This window comes from Lygodium microphyllum, chromosome 3 (assembly GCF_053477565.2).
Source record: "Lygodium microphyllum isolate KBCC chromosome 3, Lygodium_microphyllum_v1.1.10, whole genome shotgun sequence".
Taxonomy (NCBI): Eukaryota; Viridiplantae; Streptophyta; class Polypodiopsida; order Schizaeales; family Lygodiaceae; genus Lygodium; species Lygodium microphyllum.
In genome coordinates this window covers 148,576,713-148,604,562 of record NC_141137.1, presented here as the reverse complement: position 1 = coordinate 148,604,562, position 27,850 = coordinate 148,576,713, and the positions used below count along the sequence as shown (strand labels likewise).

At 45.0% G+C, this 27,850-nt stretch overlaps 1 protein-coding gene and 1 pseudogene across 1 annotated transcript in view; one reads left to right on the top strand and one right to left on the bottom strand.

The window, feature by feature from the left end:
• Positions 1 to 27,850, bottom strand: part of LOC148039016 (ubiquinol-cytochrome C chaperone family protein) — an 82,208-nt gene that overhangs the window by 16,717 nt on the left and 37,641 nt on the right. The window lies entirely within an intron of this gene.
• On the top strand, positions 14,755 to 27,840 carry LOC148039017 (uncharacterized; annotated as a pseudogene).

Genomic DNA, 27,850 nt, shown 5'->3' with positions numbered 1-27,850 from the left:
AGCCCATCATGAGCTCAAAGTAAGGCATCAATTACCTCATTTTTTGTGATGTGCATATCACCTATTGCTGCCATAATATCTGCATCATTACATGAGGCTACAACAAGTATCTCTTCAGTGTCAGGAAGCTCTTCAATGACCACACTAGATGCAACATTTTCCTTTACAACTTCTTTTGAGGAAAATCTGTCATCATCTTTCTTTTTCTTACCCTGTTGTTTCTTTCTTTCTTGCTCTTTCTTGAAGTACCGCAATCGGGCTTTTTATGCCCTTTACGCCCACACTGATAGCATGTGACATCCTGCTTTTTGCTTACACTTTTCCCTTTACTCACTATATTACCCCTCTTTTTAGACATGCCTCTCACGTGGTAAGCTGAGCCACTGCTTTCACCACTAGACTTTCTTCTGATTTCTTCATTAAGAATTGAACCTCTTACACCATCAAAAGTCAAAGCAAGGTTGTTGCTAAGTGACACAACCAAAGATTCCCAGCTACCAGACAAAGTCATCAATAAGAAAATAGCTTTCAATTTATCATCGAAAACTGCCAAACCAGAGTCCTGCAACAACTGACTCAAAACCCCTATGAAAGCACTCAAATGCTCAGATGCTAGCTTAGACTCATCCAACTCCATGTTCACAAGTTTACGTATAAGATGCACTTGATTCACAGGAGTTGTATTTTCATAAGTGTCCTTAAGCTTTTTCCATATAGCATAACCTGTATCAAGACACTTGATGTCTGTAAGTACATCATCAGACACTGCCATCTTAATGTAAGCAATGGCCTTCTTATTAAGTCTATCCCAATCCACATCTGTCATAGTTGTAGGCTTAATCTCCAAGAGAGCATCTTCACAATCCTCGAGGAACAAAATGCCTTGCATCCTATCCTTCCACAAGTCAAAGCCAGTGCCATCAAACCTCTTGATTTCAAAGAGGGATTTAGTGTCATTGCTGCTAGAAGCATTTGCAGCCATTTTTCAGTAATAAATCAGAAATTCAATGCTACAATTTGTGACAGCAAAAATGAGCTGAATATTCAGCTTATTTCAGCCCAATTTTTCAACAAATAATAGCAAGGTTCAGTCCAAGTACATATACAGCAGTAGAACGAATGATTTTCAGCAGTATGACTGAAATTTCAGCATACATTAAATGCATACATCACTGCCAGGTAACTCCCACTTCAGCAATATCACCAAAAATACATCTGCACCAATCCCAGATCTGCAAATGATCACTAAGATTGCTACAACATGAATAATCAGCAATACATCAACTCAATGGGAGCTGTTCAACAAGTGTACTACATACGTATGTGCTCATATCATCTTCTGATACCCAAAACACCAAAAAATCTCTGCAATTTCTCCAAAGTCGCACAAGCGGGAGATAAAAAAAGCTCAAATCACTTTGCTTATAACCACAATATTGCTTCAGCAATATTCCCAAAGTGCATTTCATGCATTAACTTTGCCAAAATCCAGAGATTTCAGCAAAAGCCCCAAAATTTCACTGTGACTGATATGCCGTGATTGCGTTAATACATGTTCCCAAAAGCATAAAACGGGTAAAATTAGCAAAGTTTCACAAAATTTTGCAAAAGCCCCAAATTTCTGGAGTCCAATTGTGCACCAATGTCAGCCAATCTGACTCAGCTGAACAAAATTTCACCAATACAGCAAAAGCCCCAAATTTTATGGATCCAATGTTGAGAAATTTCACTCGGATGAGTAAAATTTCAATAAATTTGGTGAAATCCCTAATTCAAACAGGCACAATGTCTGCAATTTCTAACACAGATGCCTCAATTTTGCATGAGCAGCACTCAGCCTGGAAAAGCCCCAATTTTCCGGGTCTAAATCTGCAGAAATCTGTGCACTGTGCTTGTGCGTGTGAACACCCGGAAGAGAGGAGGTAAAAATAACTCAAACATTTCTGAAAAAAAAAATGGGATATGGGTCTGTTGACCCGCCATTCACATCTGTGACCTGTCAAGCGACATGGCGCCTGCCAAACCGCCGAACGTGCTGGTCGCGCTGCGCCTGTGGTCGCTAGTGTGTCATGACTAGACAACGAGAAGTTCACTGCCTTCCTACTGTCATGCCGTTGTTGCCCAACTGTCGCTGGTCCACGCTAGACCTGCCGTGGTCCTACCCGACTGTCGCTGCCGCCTACGACTGTTTCCCCTCGCATGAGACTACTTCCTCTCTCCTGTAGTTGTTTGCTTGCACCTGTCTCGTCTACGAACTTGTCGCGCTCTGATACCAGTTTGAAGGGGAGAGTGCGCAATGGAGTGCAAGGTCAAGGCGTGCTAAAGAGCAGAGCTGAGAGTGTTAGTAAACGCAGAGGTTTGTGTACCGTTTGTGATGGTACACAAAGAATAAAAGAATGTATTTATATGTTAGGGTACATTAAGGGTATGTTCACACCCATAAGTCTATTTACACAGAGACGAAGGGACTTTACACCCAACACAGAGAGAGAAAGTGAACAGAAGACAATGAGCAAGAGTGGGCAACAATTCCACACTCAAAAGATGCAAGTGCTAGAATGATAGAATGAAAGTAAAATAGGTCTTAAGTAACTCAACTAGAGTTAATTTAACTCTAGAACTAACTCTAGAAGTGGTGACACAACTTATTAATGTAGTAGTGTTCACACTACAAACCAAATAACTAAAACATTGGTCACTACCCATAGAATTATCAAGGAACCACTCAATCTACTCTTAAACTTGGATGGCAGAATGTACCTAAGAAAAATAGGTATTATCAACATTATCAAATGGCTCACCATTATGATAGCAAGTATCGATATAAGGCAAGAGGCACGCAACCAAAATCCAAGAATCAGACCCACACTGCCATTGGTCAATCATCACAGTCAGCAAGCTACTCAACTCCAAAGGGTTTGTCTGATTTTTCTGTAAAGGCCCACATCATCTCCTTAGAGACATCAGATGTGAGTCTCGTTCACATCTGCGAGTTGTCTCCTAATGAGGTGCCTGTAGAGGCCACCCGCCACAATTGAGCACCTCAGCACCTGTTTGGCTTGTGGTCAGTGGAGCTACCCATCACATGACCCTTATAGAGGACATTTTCATTTCCCAAGCCCCTGCGACCGGGAGTGTTCGCGTAGGAAACAACTCCTCTATCAAGATTCAACTATCAAGATTCAGGCCCAAGGTCTTGTCAATTTTCCCACTGCCCAAGGTCAGATCTCACTTCTTTGGATGATGTCTATAATGTTCCCTAGCTTAGGGTGAAGAAGTTTTCCATTCAACAGCTTTGCCAGTTGGGATGAGCAGTTCTCTTCACCACGACCACAATCAAGGTCTTAGACTCTCAGACTAGTTTAGTAATTGGTGAAGGCAAGGCACAACCTACTGGCCTTTACCACATGACTCATTTTCTTGCCAAGCCGATTGCCGATGATTCGGAGTTCCATTGCTTCCAAGCCTTAGTCACCACATGGGAGCCCATGGGCTATAAGCACCCTTGGTATTTTCACTTAGGACATCTTGGCTACAACTCTCTTTATGAGCTATCGTATCACGAGACGGTTGAGGGACTTCCATGCCTAAAAATGTCTCAAGAGGTCTATCAATCATGTCAGCTTAGGTAAGCAGCGTTGTACATCCTTTTCTCAGCAATCTGTCACTCGTGTTGCTGAACACCTTAGTCTCATTCATGTAGATCTTTCTGGTCCCATATCCACTGCTGCCTTGAATGGTGCACTATACTTCTTTTTTATAGTGGATGATTTCTCCAAATACATGTGGATGTACTTCCTAAAGCACAAGTCAGATGCCTTCACTTATTTTAGTGCGTAGATGCTGCTAATTCATAACCAGTGGTCCATAACCAAACTGGTCATTGTGTGGATACTATGAGTGATTTTGGTGGTGAGTTTACCTCCCACGAGTTTTTTGAGTTTCTACTAGAGTAGAATATTGCACGTCAGCTCACCTCTACCAACTCCCCTCCGCACAGAATGGAGTCGTAGAGCATAGGAACCGGACAGACTCATCAATATGGCATGCTCTATGCTATTCGCACCAAAGCTCCTTGAGCGCCTTTAGGTTGAGGCTATTAACACTTTTGTGTATATCCTAAACTGATGTTTGACTTTGGCGGTCCCTAAAAAGACTCTATTCAAGGCATTCTTTGACTCTCGGTTTTTTATTTCTCACTTCAAAGTTTTCAATAGTTGTGCTTGTATGCATACTCCTGATGATAAGATAGAAAAGCTCACCCCTCAAGCCGATCTCTTGATCTTTGTGGGCTATTCTTCTGAAGCAAAAGCATATCGTTTGTTCGATCCTCGGACAAACAAGGTGATTGTTCAAAGGAATGTCATCTTTAATGAGAGGGACATAATGTAGCCCTCTGCATTGGACTCTTCATCCTCACCTCCGCTCACATCATTTGAGATTGTGTCTACTGAGCCGAGTCTACTGCCCCGCTCTTGACCTTCCTGCAGAGACTTAAGTTTCCAGACCTCCTCTACAAGACCCTTTACCTCGCTAGTATCAACAGACCATGTGGGATTTGGGGATCCTTCCACCACATTACACTCCGAAGGGCCCTAGAAGGTCTACTCGTCTTGCCCCTCATGCTTCATATGCATCATTGTTTACAACTGATTACATTGCACATTCTGAGCCGGACAGTTAGCAAGAGGCTCTCTAGGACCCTCTGTGGCATGAGGCTATGAAGAAGGAACTAGATAGTATTGATTGAAATGGGACTTGGACATTGGTGAATTGTCCTGGTCACAAGCTGATCATCGAGACGAAGTGAATTTTTAGGACCAAGCTAAAGGTTGATGGTACTTTAGACAAATACAAGGCTCACTTTGTAGTACAAGATTTCAAGCAAAAGCACGGCATTGACTATGAAGAAACCTGCATATCGACCACTTGGTTGACATCATTTCATCTGTTGGTTGCGCTTGCCACTTACCCCATGTTTGGCCAATCTATCAAATGGACATCAAAAGTGACTTTCTGAGCTATTGTATGGAGCAGGAAGTCTATGTGGAGCAATCTCCTGACTTTTCTTTTGCTAATCGAATTGGCAAGGTATTTCACTTGCAAAAGGCTCTTTATGGGCTGAAGCAAGTACCGAGATCTTGAAACCACAGGATGGAAACATTCTTATGAACTTGTGGACACCATTCTACCCCCTCTGATCCACATCTATATGTACACACCACTAGTGTGGGGTTCAACTGTTGGGAATAAAAGCCCTTGTGCCTTTAAATGTGCTCGGGTGTGAATACACCCTTAGCACTTATACTTACATATATATATCTATCTAAAAACCTAAAGAGGTACACTCGTCATTGTACCCGAAAATCATGCACACTCTCTATTCTGCTCTCTCTCACTCTCTCTGTCTCTCCACACCTAAGGAACAACGGCTGTCTCGATCTTGGTGCCTCCCCATCACTACAAACTGGTATCAGAGCTACGGTTGAGGCATTCATATCTCTCGGAGTTCGAGCAGGACAAGCAAGCAAGTCCTGAGGTCGTTTTCTGACTTGACAAGCACTCATGTGGTAGTCAATCATCAGGCAGCTAACGTGTTGCCAGTCGGACAGGCGATTGACAAGAGCTGTAGCCTGAATCAAGTGGCATTTTGTCACAGGTGACAGGTCGTGAGCTGTAGAAGGCTCCAGCATGGAGAGTGTGCGCCTAGCCCCCCAGCGTGGAGAGTGTGCGACAGGGCCAGGCTCCAGCAAGGAGAGAGTGCAACGGGACCAGCAAGGCACCGGGCGAGCAACAGGGACAGGGTATTGAGCTCAATAACTGATGAGCTACACATGCGCTGACGAGCTGCACATGCGACGGGACAACAGGTACCAGGCGGTGCCCTGTACGACGGGTCCGTTGACGCGTCGTTCAACTTTTTTTTCCCTTCAAAATACTTTTTTCTTAAAGTTCCCCTACCAAGGGTTTACGCATGGAGGCACACCTTCAAATTTTCGTGCAATCCAAGCCCAAAAATTTAGGGCTTTTCTCGAATTTGGGGATCTTAACGCAGAACTGGACAATCTGACTCAAAAATTGCAAAGTTGGTACACACTTGCCTAGGAATTTTGGGGCTTTTTCACATTTTAGTGAAATTCTTTCAATTTCGCTAAAATTAGTGCACGCAAGACTTGGAAAATTTGGGAATTTATCCAGATTTGGTGTGAGTAAGATGCAACAGTGATATCTGTCTCAGAAATTGAAGGAATTTGTGACATATTTCCTTCGACATTTGGGGTTTTTCATGTACATGCACAAATTGGGCTGAAATTTACCCAAATTCTTGACATTGATGCACATTGGACCCCGTGCAATTTGGGGCTTTTGCAGTTTAATTTGTGCACCATTTGGTCATTTTATGTACATGCAGGTTCAATTCCATGTAATTTGGACATCCAACACTTTTGAGGGTTTTGCTGAAATTGCTCTATTCTGGTAAAATTGGCCTATTCTATGCATGTCAGAGGCAATGCAGATGTGTGGTTGATGCTTTGAGCACAGAAATTTTGGGGCTATTGACTGTGTGTCAAATTTTGTGCCCATGTGTACATGTACAACAGAAATTGCAGCTAAAATTTGGGATTTCTCATGTAATGTGATGTATATGCCCTTGGAACAACTGTAATCAGTTGTGGAATGCTGTAGCACATGGTTTGGTGCTTCTGAAAATTTATTTACAGATCTGAAATCTCTGCTTCTACATGGTCATTTATTGCTGGTTGGTATTTTTTTTGTACCTTGGTCACTTGGGTGACAGTTTGGGCCTACATTTGCTGAATTTTTTGTCACATTTGGGCTGAAAATCATGGCTGGCAGCAGTGACAGCAGTAATCTCATGCACATAAAGAAGCTTGAAGGAGCACATAACTTTGCAGTTTGGCAAAAACAGTGCTACAATATCCTATTGCAAAAGAAGCAAGCAAAGCCGATTAAAACCAAAGGGGCAAAGCCCCCGGACATGGAACAGGAAGATTGGGATGAGTTAAATGAGCTTGCACACTCAACCATCGAGCTATCGATTTCTAATGCCTTGCTATTTAACATTGAAGGTTTGGATTCTGCATATGCTTATGGACTCCACTGGAAGAACTATATGCACAAAAGAGTGCTGCAAGCAAAGTGTATTGGCTGAAAAAGCTTATGGATTTGCGTATGAAAGAGAGTATAGCATTGTCTACTCACTTGAGTGAGTTTAACTCCATTTTCAGCCAGCTAGTTGCATTGAAGTTCTTGATTGATGAAGAATTTAAGGCTACGTTCTTGCTTTGCACTCTTCCAAAGAGTTGGGATACATTCAGGACTGCTATGAGCAATTCCAATGTGATTCTTTTGTATGCTGATGTAGAGAGTGCTCTACTCATGTAAGAAATGAATTGGCAAAACAATGGATCCAGTAAGTCTTCTAGTGCTTTGCATACTAGGGGCAGCTCATAGCAAAAAAAAAAAACTGATAGCAAGGGACGCAATAAATCACGTGGTAAAGATGTTGAATGCCACCATTGTGATAAGAAGAGTCACTTTAAACGTGATTGCTACAAATGGAAGAAAGAGAAAGGAAAGGGCAAGAAGACAGATGATAGTAAGAAAGAGAAGAAAGAGGGTCAATCCAAGAAGAGCAGTGTCAAAATTGAAGAGGTGAATGTAGTCACTCATGACAGTGAGGATAGTGGAAATGACATACTTTTGGTCTCTTCACACTTCGGTGCACATGCTTTACTTGCAGATACAAATGAGGACATGCATACCTGGATTCTCGATTCAAGTGCTTCCTTTCATGTCACCCCTCATCGAGAGTGGTTCTCTGCCTATACAGGGGATCGACATGGTGTTATCCATCTTGGGGACAACTATGCATGTGACATTGCAGGTGTTGGCAATGTGCAGTTGCAGTTTTAGCATGGCTTTGTCTTCACACTTCAGCATGTACAGCATGTATCTTAACTCAAGAAGAGCTTGATTAGCATAGGGCAACTAGATGATGATGGTTTTCATACCACCTTTGGTGATGGAAAATGGAAGATCTGTAAGGGATCTAAAGTGATTACCAGAGGTTATAAAAGTGATACTTTGTATCCTCTCCATGTATCTAGTGTGAGTAATCATGTTGTTGCCATGACCGAGCAGCCAAGAGTTTCTTTATGGCATGGCCGGTTGAGACACGAGTCAAACAGAAATGAAAGTGCTTTCTCGTTTGGGTTACTTTCCTTGTCTTTGTTATGCTGATTTTGAGCATTGTGATCATTGTATTTATGGTAAACATGCACAGACGTCTCACAAAAAGTCTCTTTCTTTGAAATCTTCTCCTCTAGAGTTAGTATATTCAGATGTCTGTCAAATGCCAAGATTATCTTTAGGGGAAAAGAAATATTTTGTCACCTTTGTCGATGATGCTACAAGAAAGGTATGGGTTTATCCTATTCGTAGCAAGGATGAAGTGCTTGACAAGTTCAAAAAATTCCTGGCATTGGTTGAAAATCAAACCAATAAGACACTCAAGTGTCTTCACTCTAATAATGGTGGGGAATATGTGTCCAAGGCCTTTCAGGCATTTTTTGATAGCAAAGGGATAAAGAAGAAGCTCACTGCTCCTCATAATCCGCTCCAAAATGGAGTTGCAGAGCTTATGAATCGGACCATACAGGATAAGGTCCGTACGATGCTGTCTCATGCTGCATTATCCCATGGTTTTGGACAGAGGCTGTTATGACAGCCGTTCACTTGATTAATTGGTCACCAAACAGGTCTTTGGGAGGGGGAGTTCCCCAAGAAGCGTGGTTGAGCAAACCATCTTCATATGCTCATCTGAAAGTGTTTAGCTGCGAGGCTTTTGTGCACATTCGTAAAGAAAAATGCAACAAACTTGAGCCAAAGTCCTGTAAATGCATTTTCCTAGGATATGGTGACGAGGGTGAAATGGGGTATAAATTGTGGGATCCCGAGAAAAGGAAAATAGTACGCAGCAATGCCGTTATCTTCTGGGAAGATCGCATGCACAAACAACCCAAAAAGACTGAGGAGGTCCGTAGGGTTGTATTCCGGGAAGAATTACCTTTTGGACAACAAAATGTGCCCGCTGTACAGCAGCAAATACCTGCTGTAAATGAACCTGTAAATGCAGGAAATGATGCTGAAAATGATCAGCCAGCTATTGCCCATGAAAATGAGCCATTACATGTGCAGGAACAGCCAGGACAGCAAGCTGCTAATGCTGATTTGCAGGGTGAAATGCCAAGACAGCAAGCTGAAAATGCTCAACAACCAACAAACAATGATCATTGGGTTAGGAGATCGTCTAGGGCTACTAGAAAACCTGATAGATTCATTCCTAGTGCAAATAGTGTGGCTGATTATGTCATGTTGACAGACTACGGTGAACCATCTTGCTTCAAGGAGGCAATGGATAGACAAGACAGCAAGAAATGGTATAAAGCCATGTTGTCAGAGATGGAATCTCTTGAGAAAAATGGCACTTGGGATTTGGTGCAGTTGCCTAAAGGGCAGAAAACACTTCCATGCAAATGGGTTTACAAGATGAAAGTCACTTTTGGTTCCTCACCAAAGTACAAAATATTGGTTGCAAAAGGGTACAAGCAGGAGCATGGAATTCACTTTGATGAGATTAAAGGGTACACAAAGAAAGCGTATTTGCTATGGGCACGGTACACTTAGTCTACAAGATTATTGTGATGCAGACATGGCAGTGACTTGGACACTCGCAGGTCCACTAGCAGGTATATCTTTATAGTTGCTGGCAGGGCCGTCTCTTGGTGCTCCAAGTTGCAAAATATCATAGCCTGAGTACTACTAAAGCTGAATACATATCAGACTGAAGCTTCTAAGAAAGCTATACGGATGAGCAGACTTGCAAAGGATCTCGGCCAGTGTTGTGGATCTGGCTAAGAATGCCATGTATCATTCACACACAAAGCATATAGATGTGCGATATCACTTTATTAGATAGATTCTTAAAGATGGTATAATCACATTGACCAAGATCAAAACACAGGACAACCCAGCAAATGTTCTCACTAAAAGTTTAAGCAAGGCTCAGCATAAGCATTGCAAACGAATACTGGGAGTTTTCACTTCGAACCTTTAAGTGGGAGGTTATTGGGATGTAAAGGTCCTTTATTCACCTCCGTGTATTGTACACCTGTATTATTATGTTGTACATGTGAATGTACCCTTACAAGCCCTAAGTATAAATACATTTTATTCTTTGTGTACCAACACATTGTTGGTACACCCAAATCAGCTCGTACTCTCTTTGTCACTCTTACTCTCACTTACCTACACACTTCTGCTACAAATCTTCACACTTCCGCTAGCCGCGCACTCCACACCTATAATTATGAATTAACTTATGGTCATGGTTTATGCTTGTAGGGCTACACTGATTCTGATTGGGCAGGAGATCCTGACACCCGACGTTTCCATGGCGGCCATCTCTACACCTTGGGCACGGCACCCATCTCTTGGGCTAGTCAGAGGCCATCTATCTAAGGAACTTGTTGACCGCACTTCAATTTCCTTGCGAGTCTCCTGCAGTTGTCTACTATAACAGCCAAAGTGGCATTGCCCTTGTGGGCAATCCTATCATCATCCCTTGAGCACAGTACGTGGCCATTCATTTCCATTTCACTAGAAAGTAAGTTGAGCCATGTATCATTCTCCTAGAGTTTGTGCCATCCAGTGACAATTTTGCAGATATTCTGATTAAGGTGGTCAACCGTCCGATTCTACAGTATCTTCTACCGCAGATCGGCTTGGATACACCCTCTCTACTTCTTTAGATTGACAGGGAGAGGGTGCTTCCCTCTTACTTCTCCCTCTAGCTTCAGAGGGGACGGTCTCCTACTCTTGATAGTAATAGTAATAATGCTTATAGTTTTTCACTTTAAGATAATTGTTTATTTTTTAAAATATTTGTAACTTTATCCGCACTGTTAGAAGACATGATTGTAAAAGGACACTTGAGCAAGTAAACAATTTCCCTGTGAGAACATTGTCCAAGTGACACCCTTACATCACATTCTGCATGAGCATGAAAACTTGCTTCTTCCTTTGCATTACCCCATACATTGACATTATGTTCATGTAAACATACATCTATCACCCTTTTCGGTCACCCTTGGAGTGATCAACTCCGAATTCACCATACTCATGGCATTGCACATAGCAATCTCCAAAGGCAATTTTTTTTCCTATGCTTGCATGCTGGCTTTGCTTATCTTGCTTGCTTACCCGTTGTAGCCTCTCCATATATTCTCCATATGATTGGCATACACATACACTCCCTTATGAACCCCTAGACACTTATCCTAGCAGGGTGTGGAACTGTTTTTCTTATTTTATGAAGGTAGTGACGCTATCCATCCATCTTTCCCGTACTTCAAGATAGAGTGACTCAATGGGATAAACACTGGTTTAAAACCCTCATTTAATGCTAAATCTTGTGATCCACTAAACCAAAGCTCTCAAAAAAAATAAATCCATTGTTGATTCCATCCTTCTTTGCAAGACTTGATAGGTCCCTTGGCAGCCGATACGCACCCTTGGTCCAATGCCCTAGCCTCTCTAGAGTGATCACTTGGGCTCCCTTGGTAAGATAATCATCACCTTTGTAGTCTTGGTAAGCCACTGTGCAGCCGACGTATACCCTTTGTCCAATGCCCTCCTTGCTTTGGGATGGGACCTTGGAGTAAAAGCAAATAAACATCAAGGGCTTATTTCTCACGGCTCAATTTTCAGCCCCTAAGAGAGGGTGTTGAGCTAAAAATACATTAGCTTGAATTAAACTGCTCCAAAATACACTTAATTAATTAAGAAATCATTTTATTTTAAAGAGAAACATGATCCTAGAGAGTTATTGTGTCCCACATGCAAAACCCTAATTTGGGTGTCCCAAACTTTCTATAAACAGGCATGCAGCCCACCGCTCTCCCTAATCTCGTTTTTGTAGGTTTCAAGAGTCATATCTCTGCTACCTACATCCTCTTCGTAGAGGAATCACGGTCAGAGCTTCCCCCAACCATATGCTACGTCTATTGCCAGATCCTTGCATTTACTGTTGTCGCTATCAGATGGGTCTGTCGCCATCTGCCAAATATTGTCGCCATCATCTACGTTTGCTGAGTTTCTCTCCTCTAGCTATCGCATGCATTTTCTACACGGTTGTCTGCTACTTCCAACTGTCATCCAATTTTCTCTCTCGTCAAGTACTTGCGTTTGTTTTTTTCTCTCTTGCACTACCATGTGCATCGAATCCAGCCCTTGGCTACGTTTGCTAGTGTTCGACACACAGCAGTTGCCTTGTTGCATTTCAAGATCCATTCAGCATATGACACTCTCTCCAGCTTATAACCTCTACCTTGATCCTAGAGATACGAGAGTTCGAGGTTCAGTATTCATTGCATAGTGTGTTTAGTACATGAGCATTGTATATTCAGTATTCATTCACTTCATTATTCATTGTGTTCACTATCTCTAAGTTACCCTAATCCTAATGGCATTCTATGTTTATCAGTCTGTGCTTTGTCGTATGATTGGTTGTCTTTTCTACATTTAGAGCATTTCTTCACACATGTATACGATAGCCTTTGCTTTCCGAACTCTAGCCAATAAAAATTGTATTTTACAGCCTTATCATTAAGCTTCCCACAAAGATCTTTTGGTATATGTGCATAGGCTATGCAACCAAACACTTGAAAGTAGTTAACTTTGGATTTCTTTCCATGCTAAGTCTCAAACAAAGTGATTGTTTTCAAAGTCTTTGTAGATACCCTACTCAATACATGATTGGCACACTAAAGCTCTTCTAACCAAAATTTATGAGATAACCCCTTGCTTTTCAACATACAACGAGTCATTTTCATAAAAGTGTGATTCTTCCTTTCAGCAACTCCATCTAACAATGGCTTGATACATAATGCCGCGACCTAACAAATATGTCTCAAACGCAGGAGACATGTACTCACCCCCTCTATCTGTGCAAAGTATCTGCACTTTTAAACCAATTTTAGCCTCAAACTTTGCTACAAGATATTTAAAATGCATGAATATATCAGATTTATCTTGCAGCCCATGCACCCATGTATCCCTCAAGTAATCATAAAAAATGTAACAAAGGAAAGATGACCCCCAAGTGCTTGTGTCCTCATGGGATCACAAACATCAGAGTGAATAAGCTGCATTTTTCGGACAACATGCACTACACCATCCTTTTTGAAGGCAAACCTATGCATCTTACCCAAAATACATCCCTCGCATGCATGAGGAGGTGGAGTCTCCATTGGAGGCGATGCATCTACCATATGACACCTTTGAAGGTTCATCAAACTCCCAAAGCTCATATGTCCATAACGGGCATGCCAAAGCTCTACATTTTGCATAGCGGATGTAAGACTAGTAATTGACAACGCATCATGAGACTGTTTGTCATAAGTGTCTAACAAGAATAAACCCTTGTACAAGGTGTCGGACAACCTAAGTGCATAGTCTCTCTCTCTCTCTCTCTCTCTCTCTCTCTCTCTCTCTCTCTCTCTCTCTCTCTCTCTCTCTCTCTCTCTCTCTCTCTCTCTCTCGCCCCACCCGTCTCGCCACGCCCCGTCCGTCTCGCCCCGTCCGTCCGTCTCTCTCTCTCCGTCTCGCCCCGTCATCGATCCGTCGGAGGGAACCGTCATCACGCCACGCTCCGACATCACGCCACGCTCCGTCCGAGTCCCCAAAACTCCACACTCCCCGTCCGAATCCACTGGAAATTGGACGCCCTCTCGTCCGACTCAGACACTGCCACGTGGACTAAACTGTCCGAGTCTCCACAATCGGACGACGCTCGTCCGAGTCTCCGCCCTCATCCGACTCGGACACCAGTCCCTCGTCCGAGTCGCACAATCGGACGCCCCATCTCCACGTGACCACGCGCCTCGTTGTCCGAGTCGCCGGACCACGCACGCCAGCCCGCCCCGGCCATCGCCCTCCCTGCTCCCTCGACAGGAGCAGTCGCCATCTCTCCTCTCCTCGCAGACCCCGGCCTCAGCACCCATATCACCCCACCGCCACTAGCCCTGCCCATACTCAACTTTTCCGCCACCTCCCACCACCGCCCGTCACGCATCCGCAACCACAATGAGGCCGGATGCCCACATCCCCTGAGCAAGCCCCGGAACCGTGAGGAAGGGATGGGCTCGAACAAGACATCCCCGTCACCAAGCAGCCGCACAAGGGGGGAGAAGAATGAGAAATACTCAACAATTTGGAGCAGCATTGACAAGGTGACAGACTACCACACAAGGAAAGGCATGGAGGCCCTCCGAGATGTATGCAAGGCGAATGACCAAGACATTAGCAACATCAAGGAAATCATGGCAGCAATGTGCGCGGAAACTGCACACCAAATCAAGGAGGAAATAAGCACGAAAGTGCAAGAATGGAAGAACGAAATCTACGCCGAGATCACATCACACTTCACCTCCTGGAAGGTGGACATTGAAACGTCCCTCCAGGAGAGAAACAAGGTGATCGAAGAACTGAGGCACGAGCTCGATGAATATAGAAACCAGCTGGACCTACTCAAGAAGGAGGAAGGAGAAATCACCGAAACAACGCCCACCAAGGTGCAATCCGAGATCAACGAGCTGAAGACACAAGTAACAAAGGAGCTCAACACATGGGCGAATATAGTGAAACAAGCACAAGCCGAAGTGGCCGAGAACTCCAAATGGATTGAGGTAGCCAAGAAGTCGCCAACAAAGAAGGAGGAGTTTGTGAATGCAGCACTGGAGGAGGAGAAAAGGAGAAAGCTTAGAGCGCTCCACATCCGGGTGGTCGGATGGAAGGAAGGGGATAGCCCCCTGGCAGATGCCCAACAGATATGTGGAAAGCTGGGAGTAGAGGACCCTCAAATAGTGGAGAATGCATGGCGTGTAGGGAAAGACCTCACCAAGGGAAGGCCTCTTATCCTCAAATTTGCCAACTTAGAATCCAGACGAGCCTTCCTCTCTAAAAGGACAGCTCTAAAAGGGGAAAAAGTCTACCTGGAGGATGACCTCACACCTGCACAGGTGGCACACCGTAAAGAATGCATGCCACAGATCCTGGAGGCTCGCAAAGCGGGAAAATGGGCAATATACAGAGATGGTCGGGTCATCATCACAGATAAGCGCCAATGACGGGGCGCGGCCTATGAGACCCACCTGAGTTTTGCAGTGTGGAACTGCAACGGAGCTATGAAGACAGATGCAGGATTATTCCAGGAGACCTTCACCGGCAAGGACATCGTCCTCTACACAGAAACCCACCAAAGCCCAGGCACCTACTTACCAGAAGTGAGAGGATATAGATGGGAGACGGCATGCCGCCCTAGAGCCCGAACAAAAAGAGGGACCCGAGGGTCCGGAGGGGTGGCTGTGTTGTACAGGGAGGAGCTACAGCCCATGGTGCAAGTCATGCGGAAAGATGAGGAAGCCCGGTTCATGTGGATTCGGATACACACAGATCGCCCCCGAGACATATACATGGCGGTGTGCTATTTCCCACCAGCACACTCCCCATACGCACCACAAAAGGGCGAGTCACCATACCTACCACTGTACGAAGATATCATGCACTACTCCAGCTTGGGGGATGTCATGTTGGCTGGAGACTTCAACGCACGCACAGCACAAAGGCAGACCCCCTTCTTCAAGAGCGAAGACCACATGTACAAAGAGATTGCACCGGAGGAGATAGGACTCAACCGGGCGTCACAGGACACAGCTGAGTGCACCGAATATGGCGAACACCTACTGGCGTTAGGGGGGGCACACGGACTGGCCATCCTCAACGGCCTCGACAGATGGCCCGGGTCGGATGCCCTCACATGCTTCCCACACAAGCACGCGGCCAACTGCATCGGACGGGGGGCACATGGAGCACCCACACAGAAACTGGGAGCAAGCACAGTGGACTATATCCTCGGCCCTCTATCACTTATCCCCGACATCCAGTCCTTTAAAATATCACCTCCCCCACTCGCAGTGGCTGCCGACCATGCATACCTACAATTTGACATAACCTGCAGGTATGACCTAACCCCCCCAGCAAGCAACCCCCCAAGATTCCCCAGGTACCACTTTACCAGGCTAACTGCGAGCGCATACTCCAACCATCTCTATTGGAGCCTGCAAGAAATGAACCCCCACGCACCCCTGGAGGAGGTCACAGTACAGTTGGCGGGCACACTACACACCTCAGCTGCCGAATACTTCCCCCACACATCCCCCTCCCCCCACCCCACCCCTCCGAACAAGAATGTCCCACAGAATAGCTGGTACGACGCAGAGTGCAGGGAAACCCGGCTCCGTCTTCAACAGGACGAAGCACGGGGAGTACACACGCATAAACAGGCACGCTTGATCTTCCGTCGCCTAGTGCGACGGAAGAAACGAGCCTACCTCTCCAAAGTGGAACACGAATTCTACCAGCTATTCTTAGGACAGGACAGCAAAGAGGCATGGAAGGCGTTTCAGGAACCCCGAGCCCAGACGCCCATCACCTCCCCGAACACTTGGCACGCATATGCAACCTCACTATACCAAGTACCCAAGCAGCCCCAGCTACCCCGGCCCCCAGGGAGCAGACCCGGATCATCCACATTCTTCAGCACGGGGCGGGTTTGGGACGCCATTGACAGACTCCAAAATGGCCGTGCCCAAGACCACGAAGGTTTGGTAGCAGAGCATTTGACCCATGCTAGAGACATACTGGCACCTCTCCTAGCACACATGTTCAACAGAGCCCTATGCGAAGGCTTCCCATGCAGTTGGTCAGCCAACACCATAATACCTATCCTAAAGGCCGGAGACCCCATGGTTCCCACGAACTACCGAACAGTCATGGTTGGCCATGTACTAGCCAAGCTCTATGGATCCATAATGGACCACGAGCTGAGCAAGTGAGCAGAGCAACACCAACACCGAGCAGCAGGACAAGCAGGGTTTAGGAGGGGGTTCTGCACCCTTGACCATGTCCTCACACTGAGAGCCATCATAGAGGAGGGCAGAGCACATGGAAGACGGGTGTACTGCTGCTTCGTGGACTTCCACAAGGCCTTTGACACAGTCCCACGAGCGAGGCTCACGCAGAGACTACAGGGACTGGAGGTACCAACCGAAATACGATGGGGGATACTGGCACTATACGATTCGGTAACGGGCCGAGTTCGGGCACCGGGAGGGCTGTCAAAGGAGATCACCAGCACCATCGGAGTCAAGCAGGGATGCCCACTCTCGCCCACCCTATTTAACCTCTACATTGATGAGATCTCAGAGTACATAGATAGATTGGGCAAGGAGGGATCGAGCCTGGGAGGGACACTGATACCTATCTTACTATATGCGGACGACATAGTCCTCATCTCCAGCACACCCGAAGGGCTGCAGCGCCAACTGGACGCACTACAGGCCTCCTGCCAAGACAAAGACCTAACTGTGAACCTAGGGAAAACCAATGCCCGCATACAGTTCCAAGAACCCCGGACAAAGCTCTGGCTTTTTGACACCTTGGTCACACCAGCCCTCCTGTACGGGGCTCCCATATGGGGGTCCAATCTCTACCACACGCGGAGGGCCCCACAGGATCAGCCACTGCCTAAGGAGGAGGCCACCTATGAGGGATGGGACCAGATGGAGAGACCCCTAATACTTATGATCTCACGGATGATCCGAAGCAAGCCCTCCGTACCACACGAGATCATCCGCGCAGAGCTGGGGCACCGCCCCTCGTGGCTGAGGCCCTCTTCCAGATCGTGACCTTCTTGCGCCGAATATGGGACCTGCCCCGGCACCGGTACCCCAAACTCGCCCTGAAGTCATCCAAGCAGCTAGCAACACAAGGGGACACTGAGTGTTGGTATGCCCGAACAGAGACCTGGCTACGGCTCCATGGCCTGCACATGGACCACCTTCCCCCACTACAATACAGCCTAGACTGCCCACACTTGGAGCTCAGCCGAGAGGAGGTAAATCGCATCACCAGAATGGATATCATCCAGACAGACACCGCCAGGACATGGGTGACCCCCACATCGGAACTAGGAACCAAGAAGGCTTTCTACCGAGAACACTTCCTGCGTATCTCCCCGGACGGCTTCATCACCCGCCCAAGCTACATGGACACACACCTGTCTCACAGGGTCAGAAGTGCCATCGGACAGATCCGCACGTCCTCACACCAACTACGGGTCGAAACGGGCAGATACGGGGCCAACCCCCTCCCCCCAGAAGACCGAATCTGTCAGCTCTGCCATCTCGAGCCAGAGACAGAGGAACACTATATCTGTAGATGCCCAGTGTACTACGAAATCCGGGGACGCTTCCACTGCCTATTCAGCGAAGGATTCGGACCACTCTCCAAGGTGATGGAATTCAAAGACCAGAGATGCCTGGGGCTCTTTCTACTGGAAATACGACGCCACAGAGACCACCTCCTACGAACCACGGAGCAAAGACAAGGAGCCACCAACCAACGCACACTCAACGATTTCTACCAAATACCAGCTACCCTCCCCACCACCGAGGCCCCACCAGCCCAACCGGCCTCCCGGCCCCCGGGGACCACCTTAGAAATAGCCACAGCGAGAGATAAAGCCCGGCGACCATGCCCCGCCGGCCCCCGTCCCCGCAGAAGACACTGGTCGAAGATACAAGGGATACTACGCCGCCATCGGAGGGCCCTGCCCCGCCGCTTTAGCCTCTCCATGCTGGACCGACCCATGCGGGACATCTTAGGATGAACACCCCAGGAGCAGTTCCACACCACACTGGGAGTACCTCTAGATTGTATCTAGTCCAGATATCATTTTTGTACCTACTCAATTTAGTTCAACATAGCATAAATGTTAGCTTCACTGGGACTTTTGAAATCTCCCAGACATTTGTATGCAACATTTTGGTCTCATAGGCCAACTTGGCCTGTTGTAGACGTTAATATAACTTTCTTTCTTCTTTCTTTCTTTCTCTCTATCTCTGACAATACATTTGTCATCCTCAAAGATGGCCTAAAAGCCATGCTTATTGAAAGCTAAAATAGACAACAAGTCTTTGAATGCCAAGCACAAATAACACATCTAGAAGCATGAAGTTTGAACCATCTACAACAATAATATTGACTATCCCAATACCACAAATATCATAGTTACTATTGTTTGCACATGTGGCATGCTTCCCAGCAAGGACTGAATGCAAATAAGTAAATAAGCACTTCCTGGAAGTGATGTGCTTTGAAGCACCACAATCAAAATACCATGTTTACTATGTTTTAACAACATTAAATGTTGAATCAACCATAGAAGAACCATAATTGCATGTGAGAAATGTATAATCCTCCTCTACCAAGTTGGATGAAGCATCATCATCCGTTAATTTGTTGGCTGATGCCGCTTGGACAGTCAAACCAGAGTCCCTGTTCTTCTCCTTGGCCAATCTCTTTTGGGCACTCATCAATATAGTGACCAAGCTTCTTGCAATAATGACATTTTTCCTTCTTTTTAGACTTATCTTAGTCTTGGACAGCCTTGTTTGATGGCTGTCCAGCATCACCTTTTTGCTAATTTTGTATTCCTAGCTTTACCCTTTTGCCTTTAAACTTGCAAAGCATAGCTATATCTCCTGAACGCAATGCAACGTTCTTCCAAGTTTGCTCCTCTTGCAACAAGAGACCTTCCAATTCCACAAATGTAAGAGGCTACTGCCCCCCCTCCCCGCCTCAATGACAACATCAAAGTGTGAAAACCAAGATATGACCCTGAAAGAGTATTCAAGGTGATGTTCACCAATTCAACATCTTAAATAACCTCATCAACATTGAGCAGTTGCTCATGCAAATCCTGTATATGAGTAAGGCGATTTGGTATGCTATCACCCTCATCCATGTTTACATTTGTCAACTCTCTACGAAGATAGGAGATCTTGGCCTCATTGCGGGCAGCAAGCATACGCTCAAGTATGTCCCATGCTGATTTTGAGGTCTTGCAAGACCGAATATACGGAATGATGGCTCTTTTTACTGACAAGGCTATCAAGGAAAGTGCCTGAGCATCCTTTGAATCCCTTTTCCTTTGATCCTCTGTAAGAAGGGGAAAAGGAGCAGCAACAACAACACCACCAACCTATCCTCGAACGTGACAATGAGGTTTCTAAGGTGCAAGACCTCCTAGTCGCTATAATTCACTTGTAACATATTCCCACAAGTCCTTCGCAACAAGAAGGTTGTGGACCATAAAACTCCACAACGGGTAGTTGAAACCATCAAGCTTGTCCTCCTAAGTGAGGATACCAAGGATGCTGCTCTGATCATTGTTTCCCTGATGTGCCATGCTATCAGGAATGAATAAAAATTTGCAGCCAAATACTTCAATGCTGAAGTACAGTGTGTGTACTCCTCAAAGTACTAGAAATCCTTTGGGAATGTCAAACAAGTGCAAAACTGTCACACAAATGCCAAAGTGTACACAGTCACCAAATCAGCACGCAACCCCACAAGAATAACAGCAATGCACTATTGTATACTGCTGTAGTACACCTACCTCGCAATGCATGCCCACAAAATTACAAATTCCAGCAATTTAATGCCGAGTCTCACCAAAATCTCTGAATTTCCCCCTTATTTAATATTCAATATGGCTGTAGCATCAATTAAATGCTGTTGTACAATGGGTTTCTTGCCTTGGGATGTGTGCAAGTAAAAGCCCCAAATTTCATCTTGATATTTCAAAGAAATTGAAAAAATTTTACCTTATAGTCTGAATTTCTGTAAAAATGTCACCTCTGGATGCCTGCCAATAGTAACCAGCAGCTACAATCCACCTTTGATGCATGCCGGAGCCAAAAAGCTGAAAACCCCCAAATTTCTTGCAATAATGTTGAAGAAATTGCACAATCTTGGCAATTTCAGCCGAGATTTACACGCAGGAACTTGAATCGGGCAAAAGCCCCAACTTCCTCGAAAAAATTCAAGCAATTTTAGAAATTGGAAAAGTCGGCCAAAAATCCCCAAATTTCTTGGTACGAAGTGTGAGAAATTGAATTAGGTATGCGACAAGCAAGATGGATGAGAAATTGCAGAAATTTTTGAAAACCCCCAAATTCGGAAATAAGGGTTTCTGCATTTTTTTTTCATATATGCAGAAAATGGCATGCAAGGCCGAAAAAATCACAAGGTTGAGAAAATGGCAAGCAAGGCTGAGAAAAACACGAGCAAGGTTGAGAAAATGGCAGGCAAGGCTAAGAATATTACAAACAGGGATGAGAGAGGCTATGTGTGCACAGTTGCATGCAAAACTGTGTATAGAACTGCGAGCAGGCTGAAAACAGCCGCCACACCTCCTCCAAAACGGCAATTTTTCTTCCTTGGGCTAAACATTGGCTGACTACAACAGGACCTTGGCAGAGCAGCACTGACTAACAATGGCTATTTGAGATCCTGTGTAGAAGCTGCTCAAATACCAAATGTTGGAAATGGAGGAAGAGAGAGAGTGTGTGAACACAAGACAATGAGCAAGAGTGGGCAACAATTCCACACTCAAGATGCAAGTGCTAGAATGATAGAATGAAAGTACAATAGGTCTTAAGTAAGACCTATCCCGAACTCAACTAGAGTTAATTTAACTCTAGAACTAACTCTAGAAGTGGTGACACAACTTATTAATGTAGTTGTGTTCACACTACAAACCAAATAACTAAAACATTGGGCATTGCCCATAGAATCAGCAAATTCTAACATTTGGTGGTTCACTACATGCCTACATTGTTGTTCTAGCTCTTAGACATCATAATTGGACTGTTGGACTTTTTGATTATTCGAGTTGGTTGACCACGAGTATCTAAAGTATTTTTACTTTATTCTCCATCATTATCTTGCATATCACCAACCTTCCTTAGGAGTGTTTTATTTGAGTGGCTTGAGATTTCCTCGCCATGGCCTACTAACCATGTTCCTCTAAGACTTAGTTTTGGAGTTTGGAGGATTCTTGGACTTTGGTTCACAACTACAAGTTCTTTACCTTCTGCTTCACCCATGTTCCAAGCGTCAAGGATTTGATCTACCCCTTTGGTTCTTCTAGAAGCTTTTCTAGAGGGTAGTGGTTTCCCGCATGCTTCATCAAGTTCTCTAGGTGGCTGCTTTCCAATGACTTTAGTAGCCACATCTCTATGTTACACAAATGAGAAGATGTCATGGTGATCATGTTGACCAACTAATGATGGTGACCCATATAGAGAGGATCCACTGAGTTCTTGGTGGCGTGGCCCATTTTGTTTGACTCATGAACAAATGGCTACTACATCGACCCTTGAATCTTGGAACCTACTTGGATGGCGGTTCCATGTCAAGAAGGGAAGCCAACTTCTCCTACAACATGGCTAAGCTAGTTGTCTACCTATGCGAGTTCTTGCATTCTCTAATCTCCTCTACAATAATACTTGTTCTTGTCTTGTCCGTGTCCGGGCACAAAGCAATGATGCCCTTTCCTATAGTAGTGTAGTGGAACTCCTCATGCATTCCCAAGCCAAAGAGTGATGCATGCACATGTCGATGCATGCTATACAATTACATGATGTAGTGGACCGTGAGAGAGGCTTTCTACATGCATTGCCATAGTCTAGCAGTTCAAATCCTGAAATTGATTTGACATTCATGCCCATGATGGGATGGTTCAACAACAAACGATGTTTGCTCCTAGTCAATTCCCACATCAAGGGACACTTCAGTGGTCTGGCTAAAGGAGGGAATCCATGGATATGATGTGCTTCTGCAAGGTTGTTTGTGACAAAAAGATCAGGCTATCACATCAATCACCCATAATCTAAGGGTGTTAGCACTATATATTGCATGGGTCTTGGGCACATTTATTGGTGCGTTATTCAGGTTGGGCTCCAATACAGGCAATTGGGCAGCTCAAGTAGGGGTAGCCTATATGTCTCGGGTCTTGTCTTAAAGTCTATGTATACTCCACTCCTCCACACTTTTTGTATTGGATTTCATGCACTTGGAGAGAGGAAGTCTTGAGGTGCTACTGGTCATCACACATACCATCAGCTATGTGTTTTGTGCAGTCGATTGCATGTCTTGTGTTATGGATTACATTGCCCATTTATTCATTCTTTGAGTTCTTGTATTCATTCTTTCAATATCCATTGTTCTTGGTGTTTAGCAATTGTTTTCTTCTACTTCCATTGCTCATTTTCACACATCTACAACCAAGTGACAAAGCACTTGTCTCAATGTTTGGGAGGCGCTTGGATGGAGCTGTTCTCAAAGCAAGGGCTTAGGTGCATGATGGACATCAACTTGAGATCTGAAGCATATTTCCCTCACCTAAGCATTCTTCTACACATCACATAGCAGTGGCAACCCCCTTGGGCATGATCGACTCACCACTAACACATGCACTACTACATCTTGATGGAGGCTCATTTAATGGCTTGGTTGATGATTGCATACTTCACAGTCCAAGGAGCATACATTTCACCGGTGTTCCACACATTTACTAGGCTGTTATTTGGGTAGGGAGAACCTATCTAGGCAATTGGGTAGTTCAAGCAATGCTAGCCTATTTGTCTTGGATCTTGTCTTGAAGTCTATATATACTCTCACTCTTATTATATTAGATTGCATGCACTTGGAGAGAGAGAGGCTTGAGGTACTACCAGTCATCACATGCACCATCGCCTATGTAGTTTGTATAATAGATGGCATGTCTTGTGTTATGGATTCCATTGCCCATTCATTCATTGTTTGAGTCCGTATGTTTCCTCTTTCATTATTTATTGTTCTCAATGTTCAGCAATTGTGTTCTGCTTCCTTTGCTTGTTCTCACACATCTGCACAACCAAGTCACAAGAGCACTTGTCTCAATGGCTGGGAGGCATTGGGATGGAGCTGCTTTCAAAGCAATGGCCTAGGTGCATGATGGACATCAATTGGAGATCCGAAGCATATTTACCTCACCTCAACATTCTTCTACAAACCACACAGAAATGGCACCTCCCCTTGGACATGATCGATGAGCCACTTACACAAATAGCTTGCTACTACATGTTGATGGAGGCTTACCTAACAGCTTGGCTGACAGAGGCATACTCCGCAGTCCAAGGGGAATAAATTTCATGGGTGTCGGGCACATTTATTAGGCTATTATTTGTGTTGGGCGCCTATATGGGCAATTGAGCAGCTCGGATAGGGCTAGCCTATTTGTCTTGGGTCTTGTCTTGAAGTCTATATATTCTCCACTCTTCCACTCTTATTATATCATATTGCATGCACTTGGAGAGAGGGAGTCTTGAGGTACTATTGGTCATCAAACATACCATCACCTATGTGGTTTGTACAATAGACCACATTTTTCTGTTATGGATTCCATTGCCCATTCATTCATTCTTTGAGTTCTTGTCTTTTCTCTTTTATTATTTATTGTTCTCAATAGTCAGCAGTTGTTATCTTCTACTTCCATTGCTCATTTTCACACATCTGCAACCAGGTGACAAAGCACTTGTCTCAATGGTTGGGAGGCGCTAGGATGGTGCTGCTCTCAAAGCAATGGCCTAGGCACATGATGGACATTAACTCAAGATCTGAAGCATATTCCCCTCACCTCAACATCTTCTACATACCACACAGCAATGGGCACCTCCCCTTGGACATGATCAGCTAGCCACTTACACAGGTAGCTTACTATTATACATGTTGATGGAGGCCCATCTAATGGCTTGGTTGATGGAGACACTTTCCACGGTCTAGGGGGCAAACATCACTTCCCTAACTATGCACAGAAGCTAGTATGGCGCAAACATCCATGCATTGACAAAGGTCAAAACCCAAGCTCCTTTTTGGCTAGAGGTGTGGCAAGCTTGGCCAAGGCAGATCCTTAGATTGTTGGAGGTGACTTCAACAATCTAGAGACGCTAGAGGATCAACAAGGCAAAGGCACAAACCTCCAAAGTATTGCAGATGGAGAGTAGGAGGCTTGGAAGATCTTCCTTTTTGCAGTTGGTGCCAAAGATGTTTGGAGAGGTATGGCCTTCCTAATGCAAAAAGGATCGCACGACTTCTCTCTTGGGGCTACAAGTGACTGGGTACTGTTCGGAGGTATGTCAACAAATTTTTGGTGGGTAACTGAGGTAGCTCTAGAGGCGTCAGATTGGACATTTGGTAGGCTACCACACTACCAAGGCCCAAATCACACCCCTATTCTCATCTCTAGATGAAACCGCTTTGGCTCTAGGCCAACACTCATGTCGGATCCCAAACTCAACCCATGAGTGCAAGGGGGTATACAAATAGATTAGATCATAGAAACAGGGAACGCCCGTTCCGGCACTTAGGAACGGATTAACGCGTTCCGGGAGGTCCGAGCCCAGGAAACGCTAGAGGAACATTCCAGCCCGTTCCCTGTCCCATTCCCGCCCGTTCCAAGCCGTTCCCTGTTTGGAACGGCCATCCCAGCAGCGGGGCATTAAATTTTTTTTTAAAAACGTTGATCACGTCCTGTCCTGCCTCGCGCCAGTTGGTCTGACTCCTACCTCTCGCCTACCTAACCTGCCTCCCACCTCTCGTGCCTCTCTCAATTGCCAGGCCCGATTGCTTGGCGCCCGACTGCCAGGCCTACCTCTCGCGACTCCCACCTCTCTCGCCTGCCTGGCGCCTCTCCCGCCTGCACATGTGCATGATATACATCTCTAGATGAATCTAGGCTTAAGTGTTGAAACTTGAGACACACACACACACACACACACACTCTCTCTCTCTCTCTCTCTCTCTCTCTCTCTCTCTCTCTCTCTCTCTCTCTCTCTTTTTTTTCGTAAATCTCTCTCTCTCTCTCTCTCTCTCTCTCTCTCTCTCTCTCTCTCTCTCTCTCTCTATATATATATATATATATATATATATATATAATGCCGTTCCCTCCGTTCCCGTTCCCTAACTTTGGGTGTTCCCCCCATTCCAGGGGGTCCCGTTCCCCATTCCTGGTAACTATGGATTAGATAGCTTTGGTCTAGAGATTGCGTGCAAGAGGCAGGAATTGTAGAGGAGGTGGCACACGCCATGGAAGACTCGAATAAGACTTGCTAGGAGGAGGCTCTCTAAGTGAGGCAATAGTGTTAGCAGAAGAGGTTGCATCATGACATGGCAGCCATCCAACAGTCACTACAAGACTCTCCTAGAGAGCACACATTTCACACCTAGAAGATCCACATGCAAGCTGCTTTAGCAAGCATAGAGGAGAATAGGATAGAAAATGTACCCAAGAGAGGAATGGGATCTCTAGGGCTTTCTTTTTCACCTTCTAGGAGGAGACTAAGGACTCTCTGTTGTGGGCCTTCTGTGAGATCTTAAGCTCTGGGCACATGCAAAATAGTTTGTCTGGTATCTCCCCCGCACCCACCTTTAGACTGGAGCTTATTCAGTGGCGTCTGATCACCTTTTTGTTAGTGGCCTACAAGGCACTAGCAAAGATGATCAGCAGCAAATTTGTTCCCTACTTCAAGAGATTGTTTATGACACTTAGTCAAGCTTCATCCAAGATTCAAGCAACTTGGATGATATCTTCACCTTCTTCGAGGCTATGAATTGGGCCTAGAATACTGGGTAGAGGATTGTCGTGCTTCTTCTGAACTTTGAGAAAGCCTATGACAGGTTGATTGGGACTTCTTAGAGGGTAACATGGCCTAACTGGGCTTTCCTCGACAACAGTCTAAGTTTCTCAGCACTTTACAAATCCAATAGCAACAAGGTGATCATAGAAGGGTGGGAAGGAGCAAAGTTTCATATAGAGCAATCAATCAAACAGGGCTGTCCCCTTCACTCCATATCTGTTCCTGCTCTTCGTGGAGGCAATGTCTTATGTCCTCTGCTTGAATATAAGTGGGCTGAGGGGACTTGAGCTGCCTGTGCAGACAGAGATCGGAACTACTGGACTCATAGAAGCACACGACACAGCCTTATATGTTGAGGATGATGTGTTGATGCTAGAGAGAATGAGATTGGCACAGAAGTGTGTTGCACAGCAGCAGATGCGAAGATCATCTAGCACAACTCAATTGATTTTCTTTTAGATCTCAAGTCCAACACTAATTGGGAGTTCGTTTTGGCTTCAAATGGGGTGAGCAAACACAGACAACTAAATATCTTGGGTCCTAGGTAGGACTTGACATTACAGCAGCGCAGCAATGTGCGCCTTTGTTAGATTCCATCTGAAGGAAGCTGATCTACTAGTGCTCAGCTCATCTTTCTCTAGCAGCAGGTAGAGCTCTTGTGATCAACAAGGTCCTACTAGCAACGGCCCGATGTATAGCTTCATGTTATGCTGACCTAACTTCTAAGGAATCGAAATAAAACATTCAAGGAAACTCAAAAGCTCACATCATTCAAACACATTGAATCCTTTATTTGGAATAAGGTGGCATAAGGTGGTCTGCATTACTACTCTTAACTAAAGGAAATAGTTACAATGGAAAGGTCTAATCTTTAGAGGGAGATTCATGATAGGCCCACGACAATCTTCTAGCATTTCATTTAAACTATTAGCTTCATGATGGACCAGTTATAGCATCATTGTAGCTTCTGCTGATGTTATAGGCCTTTGGTCTTCCAAGGACATCTATTATACTTTCTCTCTTATAGATAAAATGTTATATCACAAGTTTTGGCACATATTAATTAGCTTATTGTTGACTAAATTTCATGTGCAGAATAAATGTACAAAACACACACACATCAGAGCATCTAGGCTGCATGCACAAAGACAGTTCAGATTCTAACACTTAAAACAGAAAGT